The sequence below is a fragment of the Canis aureus genome, chromosome 10 (assembly GCF_053574225.1).
Source record: "Canis aureus isolate CA01 chromosome 10, VMU_Caureus_v.1.0, whole genome shotgun sequence".
NCBI classification, from domain to species: domain Eukaryota; kingdom Metazoa; phylum Chordata; class Mammalia; order Carnivora; family Canidae; genus Canis; species Canis aureus.
The window spans coordinates 19519082-19542612 of NC_135620.1; the positions used below are offsets into that span (position 1 = coordinate 19519082).

The 23531-nt window shown below is 36.0% G+C and overlaps 1 long non-coding RNA gene across 7 annotated transcripts in view; it reads left to right on the forward strand.

Moving 5' to 3' along the window:
* LOC144321604 (uncharacterized) overlaps positions 1-23531 on the forward strand; it is a 193306-nt gene that overhangs the window by 32795 nt on the left and 136980 nt on the right. The gene's annotated exons all lie outside the window — the stretch shown is intronic.

The following is a 23531-nucleotide window of genomic DNA, read 5'->3' on the forward strand; positions in this document are numbered from 1 at the left end:
ATCATGATCCCTTTATTTTAAAGCTGATGTTTCTTATTATCCACTAATACTCTTTCATGTTAGAAAACAAAGTAATTAGAAAACCGAAAAAGTAACTTGTGGTGGTATAATATAAAAGCTGGAATGTGCTGTTGCCTATGTAATACATATGTGTTTGTGGAATATACATACATATACACATATGGCAAGATGGGTCCAGCTTGAAGCATAATGCTCAAGGGAAAAAGGAAGAACAGTATGATCTGTGACCTAATATTATTTATTAAAATACAGCCATGCAAAGAACAATGTATTTTGTAGAAGAACATATCACTAAAAGATACACCATAAATTTATAAGAATGTCTATCTATGAGGGGATGACTAGGGCATGGAAATGGAGATAATGGAGAATCCATAATCACCTAAAGGAGAGGGGACACCGAACAGGTGAGTGAGGATAATGTCCAGTGCACTGAGATGGCTGGCTGCCTCATGAAAGGTAGAAATGGTTATATTAGAAATTACATAAAGATACACAGATGGAAATAAAATATCCTTACCCGTTTAAGGTTAAGCTAAGATATCCTTAGCTGTTAAAGAGTTTCTATTCAGGAATTCCTGTTAGGAATAAACATTTCCTCGTGGTAAGTCTATAAAAAGAACTGTCTTAATTTTTCCATTATACAAAATACCCAAATCTTGTGGATATTTAGGTTGCTTTAAATATTTTATTACTGTAAATAAAAATGCTAGGAACATTTATATGATTAAAATCCATCATAGTTTTTAGGAGATTTGTAATTATTAACTAAGTATGATTGGCAGGTTTAAAGCTTTTGATAACAATGCTCTATCTTCTCTAACAAGGTAATACCAGTATGTATTCTCAAACTTCTTTTCTAAAGCGTAAGTTTATTACTTTATTTTTTAACTCTTATTTCATCACATCTTTTTTTCTAAGATTCAAATCATATAAAAATACTATTTTTGTAATCTCTCTCCCTCCTTCTACCCCACTGAGTCCCCCTAAGTTCCAGATACTCTTCTGTGTTTGGGATTTTAATTCTAGATGCGTGATAGGAGCTATATGTTGTCTTTTATTGAAAAAAGAGCATGTAATGGGAAACATTTTTTAAAGTTTTGTACTTTAAAAGCTAGATTTGGAGTACTTATTCTTTTAGCTTTTGCAGGAGCAGAATCTTGAATCCTGCAATCATCTTTCTATCTGAATTTTATACAATGTATAGATTGGCATTTTCTTTGTTATAATAACTATTATTTTAGCAATTTGATGAAGTATGACTTAAAATTTTTGTATGAACTTCTCATGGGGCACCTGGGGTGGAGGGCTCAGTTCATTGAGTGTCCTGTCTTGCTGTCCACTCAGGTCATAATCTCAGGATTGTGGGAATCAAGCCCCACTTCAGGCTCCAAGATCAGTGGGGAGTCTGCTGGAGATTCTTTCTCTCCCTCTGCCCCTCTCCCTGCTTGGCATGTGCAGTCGCTCTTTCAAGTCTTAAAAAGAAAACAGAATTGACCATTCATAGCTTTCACATATGGTATTTGGGGGTAGCAAAGCAATATTTAAGATCACTTAGTCTTCTGGAAAACACCGCTTATAATATTTGTAATTCAACCCCACTGTCAAAACAGCCAGGAAAAGTTTAGATAGCTTTCCTGTATTTCCATGTAAGATTGATAAGATCAGTGGTACACTCATCGGGTACATTTAGGCACAGGAATTAATCAGCAGTCGTTGACTGAGCATAGAGTGTGGGCAGCAGATGATATGTGCTACAATAGGAAAATAAATGGAGGGGGAAGAAAGGCACATCCTCTGTATTCCAAGAAACTTTAATATGATTGGGAGAGACATGACAACATATAGGAAAAAAGAATTCAGTTTGTAAGGTAGCCGTGTGCTGTGTGGGAAGTAGAAGAAACAGTGCTATAGGATTTTCTAGACAGTGGTACAGACTGGAAGGGTCACAGAAGGTGCTCGGGCAGTGCTGAGGTTTGAGGAGCACGTGGGATTTAGAGGGATCGAGAGAAATGAGGGGGATGTGTGTCATGGGTAAGAGTGGTGAGGGTTTGAAGGAGTGAGGAAGGACATAGTATATCATAGTATTCCTGAAAGCCTGGTCCTGTGTTGAAATTGGACAACAGAGGCTGTGTGGTGGAAAGGTGCTGTGTTATAGGGGTGAAAATTCTTACCCCAAACAGAGAGCTTTTTACCACTCATGTGAGGTACTGCTCTCCAAACCATTGAAGCTTCCAGGTTTCTGAGCAGATCTGTTTATTCACTAGTCAGTTTTCAAATAAAAACCAGGGATGTATTCTCCAGTTGGTGTTAGGTATAGCTTTTGACTGGTTTAGTCACAATGTCTTCATTTCACAGATTACTGAAAAATATCCCAAATAATATGTCAGTGAGGAAGTGAGGGGGGAGGGTAGGCAGGAGAAGGAACAGAATGAAGGGAGTAGAAGAAGTCTAGCAAATGATGCTAAGAGCAAGTATGCTTTGGATTCTGGAGGGCTATTTGTTCCACGAAAGGTGCTTTAGAAAATGAGATTATAAACCAGTGAGATTATATATCTAGAAATCAAAATATGATTTAGAATTTCTGAGAGATTGGCAAACTATGACAATGGAAAGAACAAGAGCATCCTCCCTAGCGGGGGAAAAAAATCACTAGAATCTGAGTTTATCCAGGAAAATCAAAGTGACAGGCCCTGCTTCAGCATTTTCATTCATCCTTAACAAATTGAGACTCTTACCCATAAGTTGCAAAGCATGATTGATGAGAATGGGGATAAGCATTTGCCATAAATTACTGAAGTCCTGTTGTAGTGAAAAGAGTACATGTGGTCAGCTTCTGTTTTATTATTGCAGTGCTAAAACTTTAAAATTGCTTGCCTTATGTCTTATATTAAATCCCCAAACTTGCGCTGGGAAGGAAGCAGACTAAAGCCTAGGTAGTAGCAGATTCTTTAATCTGGGGTTGTATGCTTGACGTGTGGCAATATAAAAAGGGAAATTGTGTGTTAGAGCTTTCGTTGAATATGCTTTAGAAATCTTATAGAATTGGCCGGCTATTCATAGTTTTCCAGCACAGTATTTAAGATTGAAAAGCAGAGTTTAAGATAACTTCTTAGTCTGTTTTGGAAGACCTCATCTATAATACTTGTAATTGTACATATGTAGAGAAGACACCATCCTAGTTTGCCTTTAGCAAGACGACTCTTCATTCACACAGATTCAAAATGTTAGAAGCAAAAGAAAACAGGGAGTCTGAACATTCTTATCTGGGCTCCATCCCATAGATTAAGATGTATGCAGAAAGGCCTGCGTTCTGCTTCTGTTGTTTTAACCATCTGTAATGTGAACTTGAACAAGCTTATCGATGGCCTCCCTCTTTGTTAGGGATTGGCATTCTTTTTTCCATAAAAAGCCAGATAGTGAATAATTCCTGCTCTCCAGAATGGCTAGATGATCTCTGTCACAAGTGCTCACTTGGCTCTGTTGCTGTAGCCTAAGAGTTGCCGTGGACAATAAGCAATGAGTGGTTTTGGAGGTGCTTAGGAAAACTTGACAAAAACAGGGCCCAATTTTCCCAGCAGACCAGTTCGCTGAACTTGACCTATGTTTTCAGAGAACTAAGTGAAAGAAATATAATTAACTATTTGAGTTTTAGGCCACAGTTTCCATTATACTTTTTCTATTTCTTGGTGCAAAATTAGTGTGATTTTAAAAAATCTGTATGAATTATTTCTATTATTTAGGAAAAAACCACTGAAATTAATAATTCTAAGAGAATAAAACTCTTTAAAAATGTTAATCTTACCTATTTTTTTAAAAGATTTTATTTATTCACGAGAGACAGAGAGAGGCAGGGAAATAGGCAGAGGGAGAAACAGGCTCCCTGTAGGGAGCCTAATGTGGGACTCGATCCCAGGACTCTGGGATCATGCCCTGAGCTGAAGGTAGACACTTAACCACTGAGCCACCCAGGTGCCCTAATCTTACCCATTTCTTAGCCAGAAAAAAATGGAATGTTTTTCTAGAATATGGACAGTGTATATATACTTATGTAATCTCTGTAAATCCTAATACTATCTTAATTCCTTATTGTAGTTAAAAAAAAAAAGTAGGACAGGTCTGGTATAAATTTTGTATATGTTTCTGGAGTATAAACTTGACCAGGAGGAATCTAGAAAAAGACCCCAGGAGAAAAAAGGAAGGAATCACTGGCAAGACTTAATGCCTTTACTGTTTTTGAAAATGGTGGATAAAGGACTTCTGGGTGGCTCAGTGGTTGAGCATCTGTCTTTGGCTCAGGGCCTGATCCCAGGGTCCTGAGATTCAGAGTTCCATATTGGGCTCCCTGCAGGGAGCCTGCTTTTCCCTCTGCCTATGTCTCTGCCTCTCTCTCTCCATCTCTCTCATTAATAAAATAAATAAAACCTTTAAAAAATAGTGGGTAAAATCCTTTGAGTGAGTAGATTGTGTGTAAGTGGTGAAAGGCAGGATGGAAAATGAGATGTTATGGTTTTCCTTATGACAGGAAAGAAGTAGAGAAGGAAAAGAAACATTTAGTGTATGTGTCTTAGACATCGTGCTAGGTTTTTGTCCTGTTGTTGCTGTTGTGTAAACAGAATTGGTCATAGTAAAAATTTTATTTAGGCTTTGTCTTGTAAATATCAAATTCTAGCTCTTGCAGTGCTAGAGTTTTGAACAGCAAAAAAGCAATCGTGCAAGGTATTTTTTACTTTCTTCTTTGCAGCTGAGAGAACTAAAGCTCAGAACAGTTGCTGTCACAGTAAATAGCAGAGCCAGTATCGAAACAGGAGCCATATAATTACAAAGCCCAGCCTCCTTCCACTGCACTACATTGTACAGATGTGATTCACTAAGACAACGGAATGTCTGAGGGAGACCTCAGCCTCTTTGACAAGTCTGGGGATGGCTTTCCTCTGCAGTCTGGGTTGATTCTTAAGGATGCGACTTTTTTAGTATGAAGGGGATGATGTTACTCAGGAATTGTAGAGGCCACATGGTGCCACTTAACTCTGAGTGCCTTGACCCCCAGAAACCTGCAAATGGCTAATAAATCCTGGTGTACAAATGGCAACATAGGTAAATGACTAATTTGGATGTGACTTGACTCGTATGAAACACCTCTTCCCCCGCCCCCAACACCCCCCCCAAAAAAAAATCCAGTCTGGGCAAGCAGAACATTGATGTCAGCTATTGCAATGGAAAAATCAGTTCTTCACCCAGTTTACAGATCAAAGCCAGTTTACTGACCCAGAACCCGCTGATTAAAGATCCTTCTGGAAGGACCTTGCAAAGCCACAAAGACATATGATAAACGTTCCTCTGATCCTTTCCCAAAGGAATGTACAGACTTTTGCCAGGTTAACTGTGAACTAGAATGAGTAGAGTATTCAAACTGATGGTAGATTCTTAGATACAATCTCTTGAGCTGGTGCCGCTACTGTGTAATCTAAAACACGATCATGGCTCTCCTCTTGGACAGGAAGCTATGGAGATGTTGGAATTCTGGCACCACATAATCTGACAGTGCTTCTGATGGGTACTTGTGTGTGGGGAAAAAGAGGTTGATACACACTAACGGACAAGAGAGTCACTTTTTTTTTTTTCTGACTTATAAAGTAATAGCCGATAAAAGCTAAGTAAAAAGTGCTAAATGGGAGACTTGCCATCCTTTCAAAAAAGTTAAGTCTGAAGCAACGTCGCATTCCATCCAGAATTTCAAAACATTATCCCCCATCCTCATAGACTTATAGGACTTAGGAACAGGGGTTCCCAAACCATCTCTTCTAATTGTCCTATTTGTACCCCCTACTCCCCCAGAAAGACATGAATTCTAGCAGATGATGATGGTGTTCATAAACTGACCCAAGTCAGTCCCAGCTGCTATACTGGACCTAATGTTTTCCTGAGACAGACTGACAATAGCTCTGGCATTTGTAACATGGTATTCATCTCTTAAATGTTCTTCTCAATTCCCATAGGGGGGATCAACAATAATTAATATTCACATGGAAAAAGAAGCAAGAAAGACTTGTTTTCTTGCTATGGGCTATGTTCTTCCCAATTGGTGTCATAGCAAAGTTTGCAGGGACCTTTGTCCTCTTGCTATTATATAGAACATCATGCTCATAAAATATATATGGGTGGCATCATGTTAAATATATCAATTAGCAGGAGATGGCAAGTATTGTACATGTATTCCAAACCTAACAAGAAGGCATATACATTTGGGAAGGTGGGTAACAAGTCCTGTGAAGATTCAGGAACAGCAGTATTGGTGAAATCTATGGCTTGCTAAATCATCCTTACTACTTACAACTAATCAAGTGACAAGATGCACTTAGCAGTAATGCTCAGTCCCACTTATTGGGTGACTTAGAAGATTGTCAAGTTAGACAGGGGCTTGGAGTAAGGGGAAGGGTCTATAACAGGTTTCATACCATAGAATAGGTGATTATGCTGGAAGTTTCCTTGCTAGAAAGGGATGCTTGTGGTATCCATAGCAATCCCCAATCAAGAGGTGTAGCATAGACTTTGAGAATTGAAAGCAAGGTTTTTTCTTTCTTTAGTTTTTAAAAGATTTCTATATTTATTTTAGAAAGCGTGCACATAAGCAGGTGAGGCAGAGGGAGGGAAAGAGAATCTGAAGCAGACTTGATGCTGAGCACAGAGCCTGACAAGGAATTCCACTTCCTGACTCTGAGATCACAACCTGAGCCAAAACTGAACTGACTGTGCCACCCAGGTTCACCACAAGGCCCTTACTTCTGTAGTGAAAAAGTATTCACCATTTCAGAAATAGCTCCTGGCCTTTTATGGCACCAAAATCACTAATTATGTGGTCATAATAAAGATTTTTCCTATAATTTGTTTCTACTATAACTCTTTACTAATTAGATTTCCTTTTTTTTTTTTCAATAGTAATGTTTTTTGAGTAATAATAGGGGACTTGAACATTCTACTCATATCAATGGGGAGAGATCATGTAGACAGACATTCGATAAAGAAACAATGTCTTTGAATGACACATTGGACACATGGACATAGTATATGTATAGAATAGAACATTCCGTCCAAAACCAGAATACACATGGTTTTCAAGTGCACATGACATATTCTCCAAAATAGATCATGTATTAGGCCATAAACATGCCTCATTAAATTTAAGAGGATTGAAATCATAGCATGCATCTTTTCCAATAATAACAGTATGAAACTAGAAATAATGGCAGGAGAAAAGAAACACAAACATGTGGAGACTAAAAAAGATGATACTTAACAACTAGCGGGTAAATGAGACATTCAAAGAAGAAATAAAACATAGATGGAAACAAATGAAAATGAAAACACAACAGTCCAAGACCTTTGGGACACAGCAAAAGCAGTTCTAAGAGGGAAGTATACAACAATAAAAGCCTACCTCAAGAAATAAGAAGAAGCTCAAAAAAATAATCTGACCTAAAAAAGAAGTCTAACCTTACACCTAAAGGAACTAGAAAAAGAGCAAACAAAGCCCAAGGTGAGTATATCCATTGCTATTAATAATTGCTCTGGGATACCTGGTACATATTAGAATTATTGTTAGGTTCACAAAGTATAAGGTCATCCTACTTAGGGATGATACCCTATGATCAAACAGTTGAGGGGCGCCTGGGTGGCTCAGTAGTTGAGTGTCTGTCTTTGGCTCAGGTCATGATCCTGGGGTCTGGAATCAAGTCCTGCATCTTCTCCTGCCTATGTCTTTACCTCTCTTTCTGTGTCTCTAATGAATAAATAAATAAAATCTTAAAACCAAAACAGTTGAGTCCAGTTCTCAGACCGTAAGTGGAATACCATGTTGATGCTTGTCAGAAGTGAGCTCTGGCTCCACTCAGACCACTGGAAAAGGGGAATTCCCCTAGGAGGCAAAGCTGTGACCTATATTCATGGAAGTTCACTTGGCATAGGTAAAGAAGGGGTTTGGATATAGATGAGCACCTAAAGAGTGAGCAGAAGCTGAGTTGGTTGGCTAGGAGTCTTGAAGCAGTAAAATTCAAAGATCAGAGTAACAATTATGTGGGTAAGTGGATTCTGGATGGTCTTGTCCAACAAAAAGTCTCAGTGCCAATAAGTCATCAGAAAGCATCTGGACAGAATGACTTCTTCAGACAACCTTGTCGCTCTAGTAGTCCTGGTACAGTGTGCTACCCATGGCCTGAGCTCTGGTGATGACTAATGGCCAAGACTGGCCAGGACTTGCTCTTCACAAAATGGAACTAGGAACCGCCACTTACATGTTCACCGTGCTAGTGTCAGAGATGGGTACTGATCCCTCAATATGGCACTGTCCTTCCAAAACTTAACCTAGCCACTTAGCAGTAGATTGGTTATGTTTGATCCTCCATCTTGGAGGGGGCAGCAATTCATCATTATAAGGATATCTATTTTCTTTCTCTATTCCTCCCTTTCTCCTTTCCTCAAGTTTTTATTTATTCATGAGAGACACATTGAGAGAGGCAGAGACACAGGCAGAAGGAGAAGCAGGCTTCCTGCGGGGAGCCTGATGTGGGACTTGATCCCAGGATCAGGACATGAGCCAAAGGCTGACACTCAACCACTGAGCCACCCACGTGCTCCAGGATGTGGATCTTCCTGGCCTGTGTACAGTACCTCTGTAAGCCCTTTCCCAGCACTCAGGGAGTACCTCATCTATTGTCATGGGTCTTCTATACAAAATTGTTTTAGACAAAGGAACACATTCTGTATCAAGAAGTGTGATAAATGGCTCATAACCATGGAATCTATTTGTCTCTCTGTCTACCTCATGGCGCAAAAGTACAGTTGTGGAATGAACTATATTACAGCTCCAGTAAGAAACTAGCTGGAGGTCAAAGCTCTGAGGGTTTGGATTGCTGTACTAGTACATGCACTGAACCAGTTACCAATTTTCCCACTAACCTAGAACACATTGCTTTGAGAACTGAAAGGGAAAGAGCAAGATTGGCTCCTCTTACTGTCACCTGGGAGTGACTCACTTGTAAAATGGCCATTGCTCTGCCTGCACTTGTGGACATTTCTGGATTCCTGGAAGAATGCTTCTATCAGAGGATGCTACACTTGAAAGTATGGCAACAATGTGGACACTTTCAGCTCCAGATCACTGCCGACTGTTGGGCCAAGACTGAGGTTATCATATTGGCAAGGAAGATTGACTCTAGACACCATGAGGAACCATGATTGATGAATAAAATGAGTGCAGAGAAGCATATGTCTAAAAGGCAGGAGATTATGGGGCATCTCGGTGCATTTCCATCCAGCAGTAATGGTGAACAAGCAGTTGCTGGGTTCATGGCCTGACAAGGACACAGGCTTAACATTTTCTGACTCTCATGTATTATTTGCTTACATTCAGTATGGGTTTAATTTTTTGTCTTCTCCTTTTAGGAAGTACACTACATAATGGCAGATATTTATTTTGATAACTTACGTAATTTAAGTGGCTAGAACATAGTAGGGGTCCTATAAATATTTGAGTATATGGACAAATTAATGTAACTAATAAAAATTAAGATGAGAAGGAGCAGAATTAGAAGTTGCATGAGTGTACAAATTCCTCCTATTTCACTTATGGGGATTAATCTATTGTCTCACATTTTGGTAAATCAAAACATACAGAGTAAGCATATTATTTAAAGCTTAATAGTAGGTACCCAGAATAAATTAAAATAGACACTGTTATCAGTGGTCCTCTAGGGAGTATAAACGGGATGGGGAAGATTCCTTGTGTTTATTTTAAATTTTTATTTTGATCAAAGAGCTGTACATAGTTAAAACCATTCTCTAAATGTTATAAACGCAATTAACTTTCAATTTCCAGTTCTCTTTATTTGCATTTAACTCATTTTTTCTAAATGATAGGCTTATAATGCTATTTTTATTTTTTTTAGAACTTTAAAAAAATTTATTTATTTATGATAGACACACAGAGAAAGAGAGAAAGGGGGGGGAGAAAGGCAGAGACACAGGAGGAGGGAGAAGCAGGCTCCATGCCAGGAGCCCGACGTGGGACTCGATCCCGAGACCCCAGGATCACGCCCCGAGCCAAAGGCAGGCGCTAAACCACTGAGCCACCCAGGGATCCCCTATACTGCTATTTTTAGATACTACCTAAGTCAGCACTCATTGTTTACATGTTTATGGAAATACTGCTCATTGCTGATTCAAGGAATGTGCTCTACCTAACTTTGCAAAATTGTATAACTTTTTGCCTTTATGTTAGTGATTGTTTTCTATGTTTAGTACGTTTCCCCCCCCCAATATGCACATAACTCTGTCATACATCTTAGTCATAAATCCAGATATTGGCTCACAGTTTGAAAATTTCTATCCGCTTTTATTTTTCCCACCAAGGGCTACCTCTGCATAGCTCTACATCTTCTCTAAACCAGCCCTGTTGGGTCTAGTCTTACCTTGGGATCCCCTTTCTCGCTCTCTTCTTTCCTGCTCTTCCAGAAGTATAGATGCACCAAACCAATTTCTAATAACAGATTTATAACTTGGAAACCAAGGAGGGGAACTGGATTAAGTATTTTTTAGACCTATGCCTTCCTTTCTCTTGGTTTGCTCTGTCACTTGATTTAAATTTGTGTGTGGTAAATACTTAACATGAGACAATATTTTGGAATCCTTGCTTGACTGAAAAATATTTTCATTCTGTCTTCTTTCATGAAGGACAATTTGGATGTATATGGAATGATAGGCTGTGTACCATGTATTACCTCCTAGTTCTCAGTGTTGGAGAAGGCAAAGCTTTTCTGATGGCCATTCTCTCTATATATGTTCCTTATGCTCCAGAGATAAAGGAATCTTTATTATTCGCTAAGATTATGTAATTTTTCCTTCCATCTGTTATGCTAGGCACTTGGTGATCAGTTACAATTTTGAGATCCCTGTTTAGTTCTGAAAAAAATTGCCTACGTATCTCCCTCACAGCTTTAGAGGAAGTCTTCCACTACCCCTTTTCTGTGCTATTGTCATTATTTTGCTCTCATTGTCAATAGCTTCTATGGTTGAGGCATGAACCCAGAGATTCTATTGGCATATCTCTGATGATACAGAAGAAACTAACCTATGAGGGGGCACCTGGGTGGCTCAGTCAATTAAGAATCTACCTTTGGCTCAGGTCATAATCCCAGACTCCTGGGACTGAGCTCTGTGTTGGATTCTCTTCTCATCAGGGGGTCTGCTTCTCTCTCTGCCCCTCCCCTTGCTGTGTTCTCTCCCTCATTCGTATGCTCTCTCTCTCAAATCAATCAAATTTTTATAAAAAAAAAAAAAAAAAAGAAAATGATCTATAGTAGAAATGCTTAAAGCCCATGTGCAAAAGAAACAAAGATGAGAAATGAGCAAGCTGTCCTAACTTCCTGTCTGGGTTATTCCTATAGTTCCTGGAGCTGTTTTTCCCTCAGTTAATAGGGAGATTTTGACTGAGTTGCATTTTGATTGTGTTAGTTTGATTTGCGTTTCTGTCACAACTCTAAAATGAATTCTAAACATTACAGAGTATATTCCTGAAACATGGAGAGGCAGTAACTGGTTTGGGTTGTTTTCAGAGATAATGTAATTTTATTAAAACTCCCTTGACTCTTTGATACTGATGCATGATTGAGAAGCTCTTCCTCCCTTAGTAAGTGACCAACATCTAAGAGAAGAGATTAGGGCTTTAGGAATCCTTCTTGCTATTAACTTCATGAGTCTGAGTATTTTAAATCTTGTATGACTGTATTGAGGATACTGAAAGCAGCATCTCAATGTCCCTAAAGAGAAGATAATATAAATTATTTGGAGATAATTTAGTCCTATTCTTGACCAAAGGCTCAAAGTAGATTTTTGTTTCAAATTTTTACTTAAAGTGTAGTTAATTAATAGGTAGTGTAATGCTGGTTTCAGGAGTTGAGTTTAGAGATTCATTTACATATAACCCTCAGTGATCCTCATAACAAGTGCCCTCCTTAATGCCCACCATCCATTTAGCCCATCTTCTGCCCAATTCCCTCCATCAACTGTTTGTTCTCTATAGTTACGTGTCTCTTGTGGTTTGCGTCCCTTTTTTTCCTTTGCATATGTTCATCTGTTTCGTTTCTTATATATCACATAGGAGTAAAATCATATGGTATTTGTCTTTCTCTTAATTCGCTTAGCATAATACATTCTGGATCCATTCATGTCCTTGCAAATGGCAAGGTTTCATTCCTTTTGATGGCTGAGTAATATTCCATGTATATATAAACCACCTCTTCTTTATCCATTCATCGTCGATAGACATCTGGGCTCTTTCCATAGTTTGGCTGTTGTGGACGTTGGTGCTATAAATATTAGGGTTCAGGTACCCTTTAGGGTCACTACATTTGTATCTTTGGGGTAAATACCCATTAGTGCAATTGCTGGATCATAGAGTAGCTCTACTTTCAACTTGTTGAGGAACCTCCATACTGTTTTCTAAAGTGGCTGTACCAGTTTGTGTTCCCACCAGTAAGAGGGTTCCCCTTTCTCCACATCCTCGCCAACATCTGTTGTTTTCTGTGTTGTCAATTTAAGCCATTCCTACAGGCGTAAGAAGATACCTCATGGTCATTTTGATTTGTATTTCCCTGATTATTAGTGATGTTGAACATCTTCAAAGTTAGATTAAATCAATATTTTTCCAAACATTTTCCAGGGAAGGTAGGGGAACAACTCAAAGATGTAAGTCCCATGCATACACTTGAAAGACATTACTGTCATGATTAAAATGTTAAGCTGTGTTTTCACCACATCAAAACTAAGCACATATGCAGAAAAATGTTAAACTTTACATAAGAACTTTCATGTTAAAATTTGTATAATTCTATAAATCTTTGATAACTTACAGCTATCAGTATGTCATTAGTATATATATGTAAAATGTAAAAATATAAACAAAAAAATTGTATGCGTTATGAATGGTTACTTATATTTAAAAAAAATTGGTTCACCAAAAATCTGCCAGAGAAATTTTAACATAAGGGTTCCTTTAGAAGACTTAGTTTATTTAAAGTTATTCAATTTTTCAGCAGTGTTTTGCTAAGTAAAGGCCATAAAATTCCATAGTTGAATTTTGTAATCATGCTGTATGTCTTTTTACTTCTTTTAAAAACTCTGACCATAAAAAATTTAGAACAAAGTAGCATGTATTTCCAGGTTTATGTCACAGGACATTTAAAGGTTGTGTACCACCCAAACACTAGCAAGTTGCTTTGTTTTGGGAGTGATACATGGTATGGATCCTGGCAAATCATGTGTTTTATAGAAGAGAATCAGCCTGTTAGGAAATGGAGAGATGAAGAAAAAATATTTTTATCAACATTTTAAATCTCTTTCAGTGTATTCATTATTGAATCCAAAATAAACATCTCAACTCTCATTTTTCATCTTTAGACTGTAGTGGCACAGCATTGATCATTTTAGGTCACGGTTTTTCTGCAACATCAGTTAAAAAGGGATTTAGTTGAGGAATGTGCTGTGCTAACAGTTAGTAGGGGTAATGAATGGAGTGAAACATACCCATGCTGTAGACTTTCCATCTGTGGAGCTTTTGTGAGAAGGAGACTAGTTATTGGGGCCAAGTGGATACAAAATGCTTTAGTCATGGTGTGAATAGGGAAAATCCTTAAATCAGAGAATGGGGTCCTATCAGGATGTAGTTAGCATTTTTTAGGAGAAAATATTTTCTATTTTTTGAGTATTGGATCCTGGCCAATTTGTTAAGAACATAAATTCTACTTCCCTTTCACTAGGCTTTCATATATTTTGATGTATTCTTAGGTTCATCTAGATTTAAAACTTTGAATTGAACTCCTCTTTAGGGAATAGAATATTTTTTCACTATGAGGTGATTATCTTTGTCTTTAGTAATACTTTTTTTTTCTTTTTTTTCCTTGATGTCTACTTCGATATTAATCCTGGAACTATTTCTTGGTGACAATTTGCTTGGTGAAACTCATTCCAATTGTTTTACTTTGGCCCTTATATTTTCATGTGTCTTCTTATAAGTATATTAAAGTTGATTTTTGAAAAAACTCAAGTCAGACAATCTTAGACTTAATTCATACTTTCTTTTCTACATGTTGTACTTTTTCCACTCTTCTGGGCTGATTAAATATTTTTCTCACTTATTTTTTTTTAAAGATTTATTTATTTTAGAGAAAGAGAGGACACACGTGGAGTGGTGAGAAGTAGAGCATCTCAGAAGTTCTGTCTCCAGCAGAACTTCTGATTATGGAGCCCTGCATTGGGCTCCACAGCTCAGGTTGTGATTCCCAGACCCTGAGATCATGACCGCAGAAATCAAGAGTCAGACATTCAATTGACTGAGCCACCCAGGTGTCTCTTTCTTACCTATTTTCATATTGCTGATATAATTAATTATATAATTATAATTAAAACTGTTTAATATCATTGGGAAGTTATAAACTCTGCTTCTCCAATATAAGTTGTGACTCTTTTATCTTAAACTACAACACAATCTAAATTTCTAAAAAATCCACTGTAGATGATAAAAGGATTTTAGAAGATGTTAAGTTTATACTTTTCTACCTCAAAGCTCCTGTGCATTTTAGCCTTGTTTTAGTATCTCAACAAGACATTGTTATTGTTATGATTACTATTATATTATCAGCGTTTGTTTAGATTTCTATACATTTTTCCTGAGGTATGACTTGCATACAGACATTTGCATTGAAATATTTTCTCCTCAGCTGTGTCATGACGTTTCATTTTCTTACAGCGACTTCAAAAAGCAAATTTATCTTTTATAGTTTTAGCTTTCATTTAAATCAATGATATACTCAAAGTTGATTTTCATGGATGTTGTAGGGAAAGGGTAAGTTTTAATATTTTTTTCCACAAGGCAATAGCTGGTTATTCCAGTATCATTTGCTGGGAATATTTTTCTTTTTTTTTTTTAATTTATTTTTTATTGGTGTTCAATTTACTAACATACAGAATAACCCCCAGTGCCCGTCACCCATTCACTCCCACCCCCCGCCCTCCTCCCCTTCCACCACCCCTAGTTCGTTTCCCAGAGTTAGCAGTCTTTACGTTCTGTCTCCCTTTCTGATATTTCCCACACATTTCTTCTCCCTTCCCTTATATTCCCTTTCACTATTATTTATATTCCCCAAATGAATGAGAACATATAATGTTTGTCCTTCTCCGACTGACTTACTTCACTCAGCTGGGAATATTTTTCTTAATACATTGAACTACCTGAAAATATAATAGAAAAATCAGTTAACCATATATATATATATATATATATATATATATATGGCTGAATTTCAGACCTTCCTATTTTGTTGAGTTGATCTGTATAACTATCCTTAAGAAGTTTTTATTACTATTATAAATTTTGGAATTAGATCATGTATTTCTAACAATTTAATTTTTAAAAGAATTTGTGCAGGCTATTTTAGATCCTTTGCATTTTTATATTAGAGATCAGCTTTTTATATGAATAAGTAGACTGGAATTTGTAAACTTTTAACATTTACAGGGCAGATTGAAGGAAAATGACATCTTAGTAAGTGTTCCAGACTGAACATGATATACTTCCGCAATTATGTACATCATCTTTAATAACTATACAGTATTTGTAATCTAAATTGTAAAATTCAGGCATACTTTAAGTATAACCCTTACAGGTCATGTTTGTTATAATGGTATTTTAAAATTTTCTTTAATGAAACATAAGCTTTATATTTAGGTCTGTTTTTGTATATGGTGTAAGGTATGACTGAAGTCTTTTTTTCCCCCTACGGGTCTGTTTCTGAGCTCTCGTATGTATTCATCCTTAAGCAAAACCACACTGTCATGGTTACTATAGCTTTATATTAAGTCATGAAATTGAGTAATATGCATCCATCCATTTTTCCCCCCATATTGTTTTAGATATAATTCCTTTGACTCTTCACATCTATTCTAGAATAGGCATTTCATTGTTTAAAAAAATTCTTGCTGGGATTTTGAGTGGGATGTCACAACCTGATGGATCAAGAGTCACATGGTCTTCTACTGAGCTCCTTGATTGGGATGTCTTAAATCTAGTGAATTTTTTTTTTTTTTTTTTTTTTTTTAGTGATTGTTTTAAGAACAACTGACATCTTGCAAATAGTAGTTTTCTATTTCATAAACATGGTTTAGCTCTGCATTTATTTACGCTCTGCATTTATCTATTACTCTCTTCTTACTTGTGCTTTTACTTTGTTCCCAAGTATTTCCTGTGTCTTGGGGTTAGCAAAAATGGTATGGGGGTGCCTGGTGGCTCAGCTACTTAAGCTTTCAACTCTTGATGTCAGCTCAGGTCTTGATCTCAGCTTCATGAGTTAAAGCCTATGGAGCCTACTTAAGAAAATCTTTTTTTTTTTTTTTCCCAATTTGAGTCTTAAAAAATATTTAAATAATGTATATAGTGATACGTTTATTCATTCATTCACTTAGGTATTTGGTTTTATGTTTTGAAACTTAGCTAAATTCAATTCTAGAAACATTACATCACTTGAGGTTTACTATATAGACAATTATAATCAGTGAATAGACATGGTTTTATCTTTTACTTCACAAACGGGATACTTTTTATTTCATTTTATTACCTCATTAGTCTGGCTAGGACATGGAACGGGAGTAATGAAAAAGGACATCCTTACCTTTTGCAGGACATTAGGGAAAAAACATTCAATCTTTCGTCATTTACATGTTAACTGGAGGAGTTTTGCAGATGTTCTTTATCAGGTTAAGCAACTTTCCTTCTGTTCTCAATTTGCTTAGTTTTTATGATAAATGGATGTTGAATTTTAGCAGTGCTTTTTCTGCATCTGTTGTGATGAACATGTGGCTTTTCTTTAGTCTGCTGATATAATGAATTCTTTTGGCCGAATTTTCAATATTAAACCAGTCAGGGTCCCAGGATAAATCACACTTGATTATGAGGCATTCTCTTTTTTTTCTGTTTTGCTGGATTAAAATTGTTAATATTGTGTTTAGGATTTTTTTTTTACATTTATGTTAATGAAGGATGTTAAATTTTATTTTTATATCTTTTACCAGTTTTATTTTTATAAAATGATTTCTTTGAAGAGTTTGTGTAAAATTGAAATCATTTTTTAATGCTTTCATAGAATTCATTAATCAGTCTGGGCCTTTAGATCTTTCTGCTTTAAGTATTTTGACTATAACTTCTGGTTGATAGAGAACTGTCAGATGATCTATTTCTTACATAAGTTTCAGCAACTTGTGTCTATTAAGGGATTTATCTGTTTCATTAGCTTGTTGAGTTTCTGGGTGAAAATTGGTGATAATACTGTCTTTTGATTTTTTTTTTTAAATGGCTTTAGGAGCCACAAAATTGTCCCCCTTTTCTTCCTAATAGAAGTATTTTGTGTCTTCTCTGATGGTTTGGATTTTTTAAAAATCAGTCTGTCAAGAGTTTTATCAATTTTATTGATCTCTACAAGGATTCAGCTTCTGATTTCAAGGAGTCCTTCTTCCATCTCTTTGTTGACAAGTTTACTGTTTTTTGTTTGTTTTGTTCTTCTCTGCTTGCTTCAAGTTAGGTGACTTCCTTTGTTTAGGTTCTTTAGATTAAAACTTACTTGATCTGAGACTTTTTTTTTCTTTTTCAAATATCAGTATTTAATGCTATAAATTTTAAATACTATTTTAACTGCATTCCATAGAACTACATATTCCTTGATTTTAGTTCTTTGAAATAGTTATTAGCTTTTTGTCAGAGGAAACAGCTCTCCCTGTGTTTCCTGTATTCCTGCACTAGTCAAGCCTCTGAGAAAAGGCCATTTTTGAACAACAAATATGCCTTGAAAACTGGAGACAGTGTCTCCCTAAAGGCAGAGAGCCCTGGAGAGGCCCCAGGATTAATATAACTTCCACCTTACCATACCTCCTTAGAGATAGATGTATTTGAAAATAATTTGTATTCTGTTGTTTGGTGAAGTATTTTGTAAATGGCACTTAGGTCAAATTGGCTAGTAGTATTTGGCAGGCCTTCTGTGTCCCTAGTAACTTGCTCTTGTTTTGTAAATTTTTGAGAATATTGAATTCTTTCTCTTTCCCTCTCTCCCTCCCACCCTCCTTTCTTTCTTTCCTTCTTACTTTTAGAGAGGGAGACAGAGTGCAGGGGAGGAAGGGCAGAGGGAGAGAGAGAATATCAAGCAGGCTCCATGCCCTGTGCAGAGCCTGACATGGGTCTCCATCTCACAACTCTGAGACTATGACTTGAGTCATATGGCTGAGTCACCTGAGCACCCCTAAGAGAATATTGAAATCTCGAGCTACAGTTGTAAGTTTCTCTAAGTTTTTGTGTCCTGTATTTTGAAAAATTTCTTCTTAGACGTATACATCTTTAGGATTGCTGTGACTTTTTGGCAAATGAACCCTTTTATCAAGATATAATATACCTCTTTATCCCTGGTAATATTCCTTGTTTAAAGTCTACTTTCTTTGAAATAAATACTGTCAGTAAATTTCCCCTTTGATTAGTGTTTGTACAGTATATTTTACATTGTTTTTAACTACATTTCTGTATACTTGATGGGTATTGCTTATAAAAGCATACATGTATTTGAGTCCTGTTTAAATCCAATCTGACAATCTCTTCTAATTGATATATTTGGACCATTTACATTTCATATAATTATTTAAATGGTTAAAAGCTACTGTCTTGCTAAAAAATTTATACTAGTTTCATCATTTCTTCTTCTCTGCTGTATTTTAATAATATTTCTTTTGCTTCCACTGTACCTTCTCTACTCTATATAACTGATACCTGTTTTCTCAATTTTTTAAAAAGTGTGTTCCTTAGGGTTTACCATAAGGAACTTATGGTCTACCTTCAAGTAATATTACTGTACTTCAGATGTAGTGTAAGAATTTTGCAACAGTTTATTTCAGATTCCCTTTTCACATCCTTTGTGTTATCTTGATACTATATATTACTCTTGCATATGTGTTTATCGAGAGTACATTGTTACTATTTTTGCTGCATAACAAATTACCTCATAGAGCAGTTAAACATGGGACAAGAAGTATTTTACATTTATCCTGGCAACTAGCCTGTTACTTTGTGAAAAAGGGAATTCATCCTAGTTCTTAAATTTTATTGTGATGATTTCAGTTTGATTTCAATATTTGGGTTAGAATTTTGAAAGTTAAGCCTACAGGCTGATTTTGTCTTGTTAGGGAATCTGCTTGCCATTTTAAGAACGTCAAAAGGTAAATAAAATCACATTTGGTTGTGAACCAGCATTCTAAACTAGTGTCCAACAGCTTCATCAAAGCACTTAATAAACATCATATATTAAAGTTTTGATGGAAATATTAAATGCAAAAATGGAAATAATAGAATAATCCCCATATGCCCATCATTCAGATTCAACAATTATCCATTTTTTGGTACTTTTATTAAATTTTTTCCTTCAACTCATTACTAAAGTCATTGAAAGCGAATTCCAGCTATCATACCACTTTTTGCCATGTATTTGTGTCTTTAATAGATACATTTATTTTCTTACATAACCATAATTTTCTAATACCTAGTAATATTGCCATTAACACTTTCCTATAATCCAATATTGAAATCTTAGTTAAATTTTTAACAGAAAATTTGCTCTCTGAATGATTTGAATTAAGTTCTGAACAAGGTCTACACATTACATTTGATGATTTCTGTTAAGCAGCCTTTGTCTGAGGGGAATGTCCTTCCCTCCTTCCTCTCATTCTCCCCTGTGGCTGATGTGTTGCACATTGAGCTGTCCACATCTCCAATTGATCAAGGGACAGCTTGAAATCTCTGTGGTAAATTTCGTATCAGTATCCCATGGATGACCATTACCTAAATTAGGTTTTAAGGATTACAAAATGGAGACTAATTTTACTATTCTTTCCATATCTATTAAATTTATCTTGTTAAGTCCAGTGATGTTGAATTAGCATGTATTTTGAGAAGTTATCACAAACTCAAGAGTTTTTAAAATATTCTGTGTATATTCAATTCTATTCATTATTCAGTAGACACTAAAGTTTTTCTGCCTTTGCTTAACAGGAGCCCCTTTATATTTATTTCTGTGTCATTTTAAAATAACTGATTAATATTTGATAACTTTCTTGTTGTCTAATATTTCCTATTTCTTGTTTTATTCACTTAGCTACACCTATTTACTCTTTCCTAGGAAAAATGAAGATAATAGGAAGCTTACAGTATCCCCATGGGGAAGGGAAGTAGGAAAGTGGTAACTTGGGGTTATTTCAACCCAAACTCCAAAGACTCAGACACATAATTGGAAACATTACTTTTGCTTCGTTTCCTATCTATGTGTGAGAACAAAACTTGACAAAATACCTATCTACTTACCTGTAAAAGAAATGTTTTAATACACTCAAATGAGAAATTATAGGTGATGATAAAGCACTTTTTATCAGCTTAATAGTCAGGAATTTTTTTTCTTTCTTGTTAAAATTAATGATGTCTTAGATTTGATGGAATATGAAATATTATGGGCTTTGACAAATCAGTGAAAGATAACCCAAATTCACATATAAGGAAATACAAATGGCACTTATAAACAAGATTAACATCTATTCATATTTTTAATTTTGAAAATAAAGATTAAAAGAAAAAATGAAATGCATTTCACTTGTTAGACTCCCCACAGATCAAATACAGTGTGATTGTGGGTATATATAAACAGACGTCTTCACACAAGTTTGGTGGTGGATTAAACTCTTCTCAAAAGACAAATTGACATCCTTAAAAGACAATTTGGTGTCAGTCAAAATTGAGAAGAAAACAGATTTTTGACCAACAATTTTGTGTTTGCCAGTTTATCGTATAGATCTATTTATTCATGCACATGCATTGATAAAACCCTACAAAAAGAGTCACTGTGTTATTTTTAATTATAAAGAACAAAAGGGAAGAAATATATATAGAGAGAGACAAAGCAAAACCAGGCTCTTAATTATAGGGAATGATCTGATCCTTATCCAGAGGGGAGGGGTGTAGGGAGCATGGGTTAAACAGGTGATGAGGGAATAAGGAGTGCACTTGTGATGAGCACTGAATGAGGTATGGAAGTGATGAGTTACTATATTGTATGCCTGAAACTAACATACATTGTGTTAACTAACTGGGATGAAAATAAAAACTTAAAAAAAAAAAAAGAACAAAAGTAATTTCAGTATTAATGACTAGTTGCATAAATGATGGGACATCCAATCAATATGATATTATCTAGTCCTCTAAAAGTGAGGCAGATGTTTATGTGCTAAGAAAGACCTTAAATACATTTCCAGCAAAGAGAGACCAGATTCAGAATAATAATTTATATATATATGTGTATATATATATACATACATATATATATGTAATATATATATATAATATGTTTTGATTTGTGGAGACAACAAATATATTGCATACATACATAAAGGCAAAATCTAAGAGGTATATACTAGTAGCAATATTCAACCAAAAAACTAGGTCAAAAAAAAAAAAAAAGGAAAAGACAAAGGTAGTTTGTGTGACAGTTGATACTTGTAGGTAAGTAGCCTTGGGCAGCTGTTAGGTATGTGTCCACAGTGCCTCATATTTGTATGATTAATCTGCTACCTAACTATCAACCTTGAACCTGTTAAGCATCTTTTGTTTCTTGGTGGATACCTCAGGGGAAGAGCAGGCCTGTCTGACCCATATGTCCTTGCATTTGCTTTGTCTAGTTCAGCTAGAATTGAGTGCTTTTATAGTTTGACAGGTATTTTAGGGATATCTCTGTTGAAAGGCACAGTTCTTGTTTGTTTTGTTTTTCTGTAAACATCAGTTCTTTTCACGATTCTTTAGAAATAAGTCCCAGAGTTTGGCCCATTAAGTTGGATGTTCCTATTCTTTGTCCTCCCTGTGTTCCCAGACATGCTGCTGTTAGAGAGTACACAAAAAGCTGTATTGTCACAATGGCTAGAATATGTCCTTTCTGGGGATCGTTAGGACAAGCACTATTATTTTTGTTCTTGCGTGCGTTGAATGATTTATGAGTGAACTATTTAATTTTTGGAGCACTTGACATTTTTGACCTCTCATCCATCAACCCCTTGGAATTATTTTGCTTGGTAGATTGAAATACTGTTTCATTCCTCTGCAGATATTTTCAGTTTCCCCTGTCATAGGAATTACTGCTGGGGGTTTACCCACGAGAATTATCGGGGAGGTAAGCAGATGGCTTTCAGAAGCAGGCAGAGCAAGGACACTGCCAAGAATGTTTGTGAAGAACAATGGCCTTGTTTAAGTGCTTTCCTATTATTAAATTCTTAGAAAATAGCACTTTTTTTTTCTTCTTAAACATTGTAGTTCGGTCATGATGGCAAAACCAAAAAATCTTAGTATTATCTTACGTAGAAATAGTTGTTTTTTTGCTATTGTTAAATGACAATTTGAATATACTGAAGATGGCATTAATATAGATGGCTTTGAGAGACAATAATAAAAGTAGTTCTTGCTTTTATTTCAGTTACTTAGCTAGAAGCATTCAAAATTGCTATTGATAATGGCAATAAAGTGATAAAACGTTTTGTTTTATCACTTGAGAATATTGTTGATGGTGAATGCCTCATAGTCAGCATATTTGGTAACCACATTCTAAGAGTGAAATTGGTAAAGAATCAGATACTATCAGTACTCAGGGATAATGAGAAATCTTGGTTATGCAGTGTATAATTAATAAGAATCATTTTGTGTCTACATTTGTTCTGTTGAATTCCAAACTTAAGGGCTAATTAGATAGATTTGAAAATTTTCTTCATAATACTGTCAGGACTATATCTTGGGACTGGAAACGTAATTCAAAAGGTAGGACACAGTGTAAGATGTCGTTGTAAGACCTGGAGTGAAAACAACTGTTCTCTTCACCCTCGAGCTCAAGTTCTATCTGGGCCTATTCTGAGATGTGTTCACTGGTTAGTCTAGAAAGAGTGCTGAATCAATCATTTTGTCCCACGCCAGACTCCTGGGAAAGTGTTCAAAGAAAAAAAAAAAACCTGTGTTTATTATGCCCAAAAGTTTTCTAAAGCAAGAAAATGGAAGAAAATGGAACTGCTACTTAGCTATCAAAGAAAGGAAAAACATCTTTTCATTGAGTAATTTATAATTGATCCCCATGTAAGACACATTAAAGTAGTAGCATTGTGTTCTCTTCATCTCCTTGGGTCCTTCTTAATTGCAGAAAACCTCTTCTCTATTAGACATGCAGACAAATGACATCTCAAATTTCGAGTCCATTAGAACCCTAGAAATTAAGTGTCCCATCCTAGTGTTTGGAGGATATACTCAAATTGCCCTAAGAACCTTAAAAATATACACTTATTCATCAGCATAGTTCTCTTGTCTTCCTGCTATGTGCCAGTGACTGTCCTATGCACTGAAAATAGAACAATAA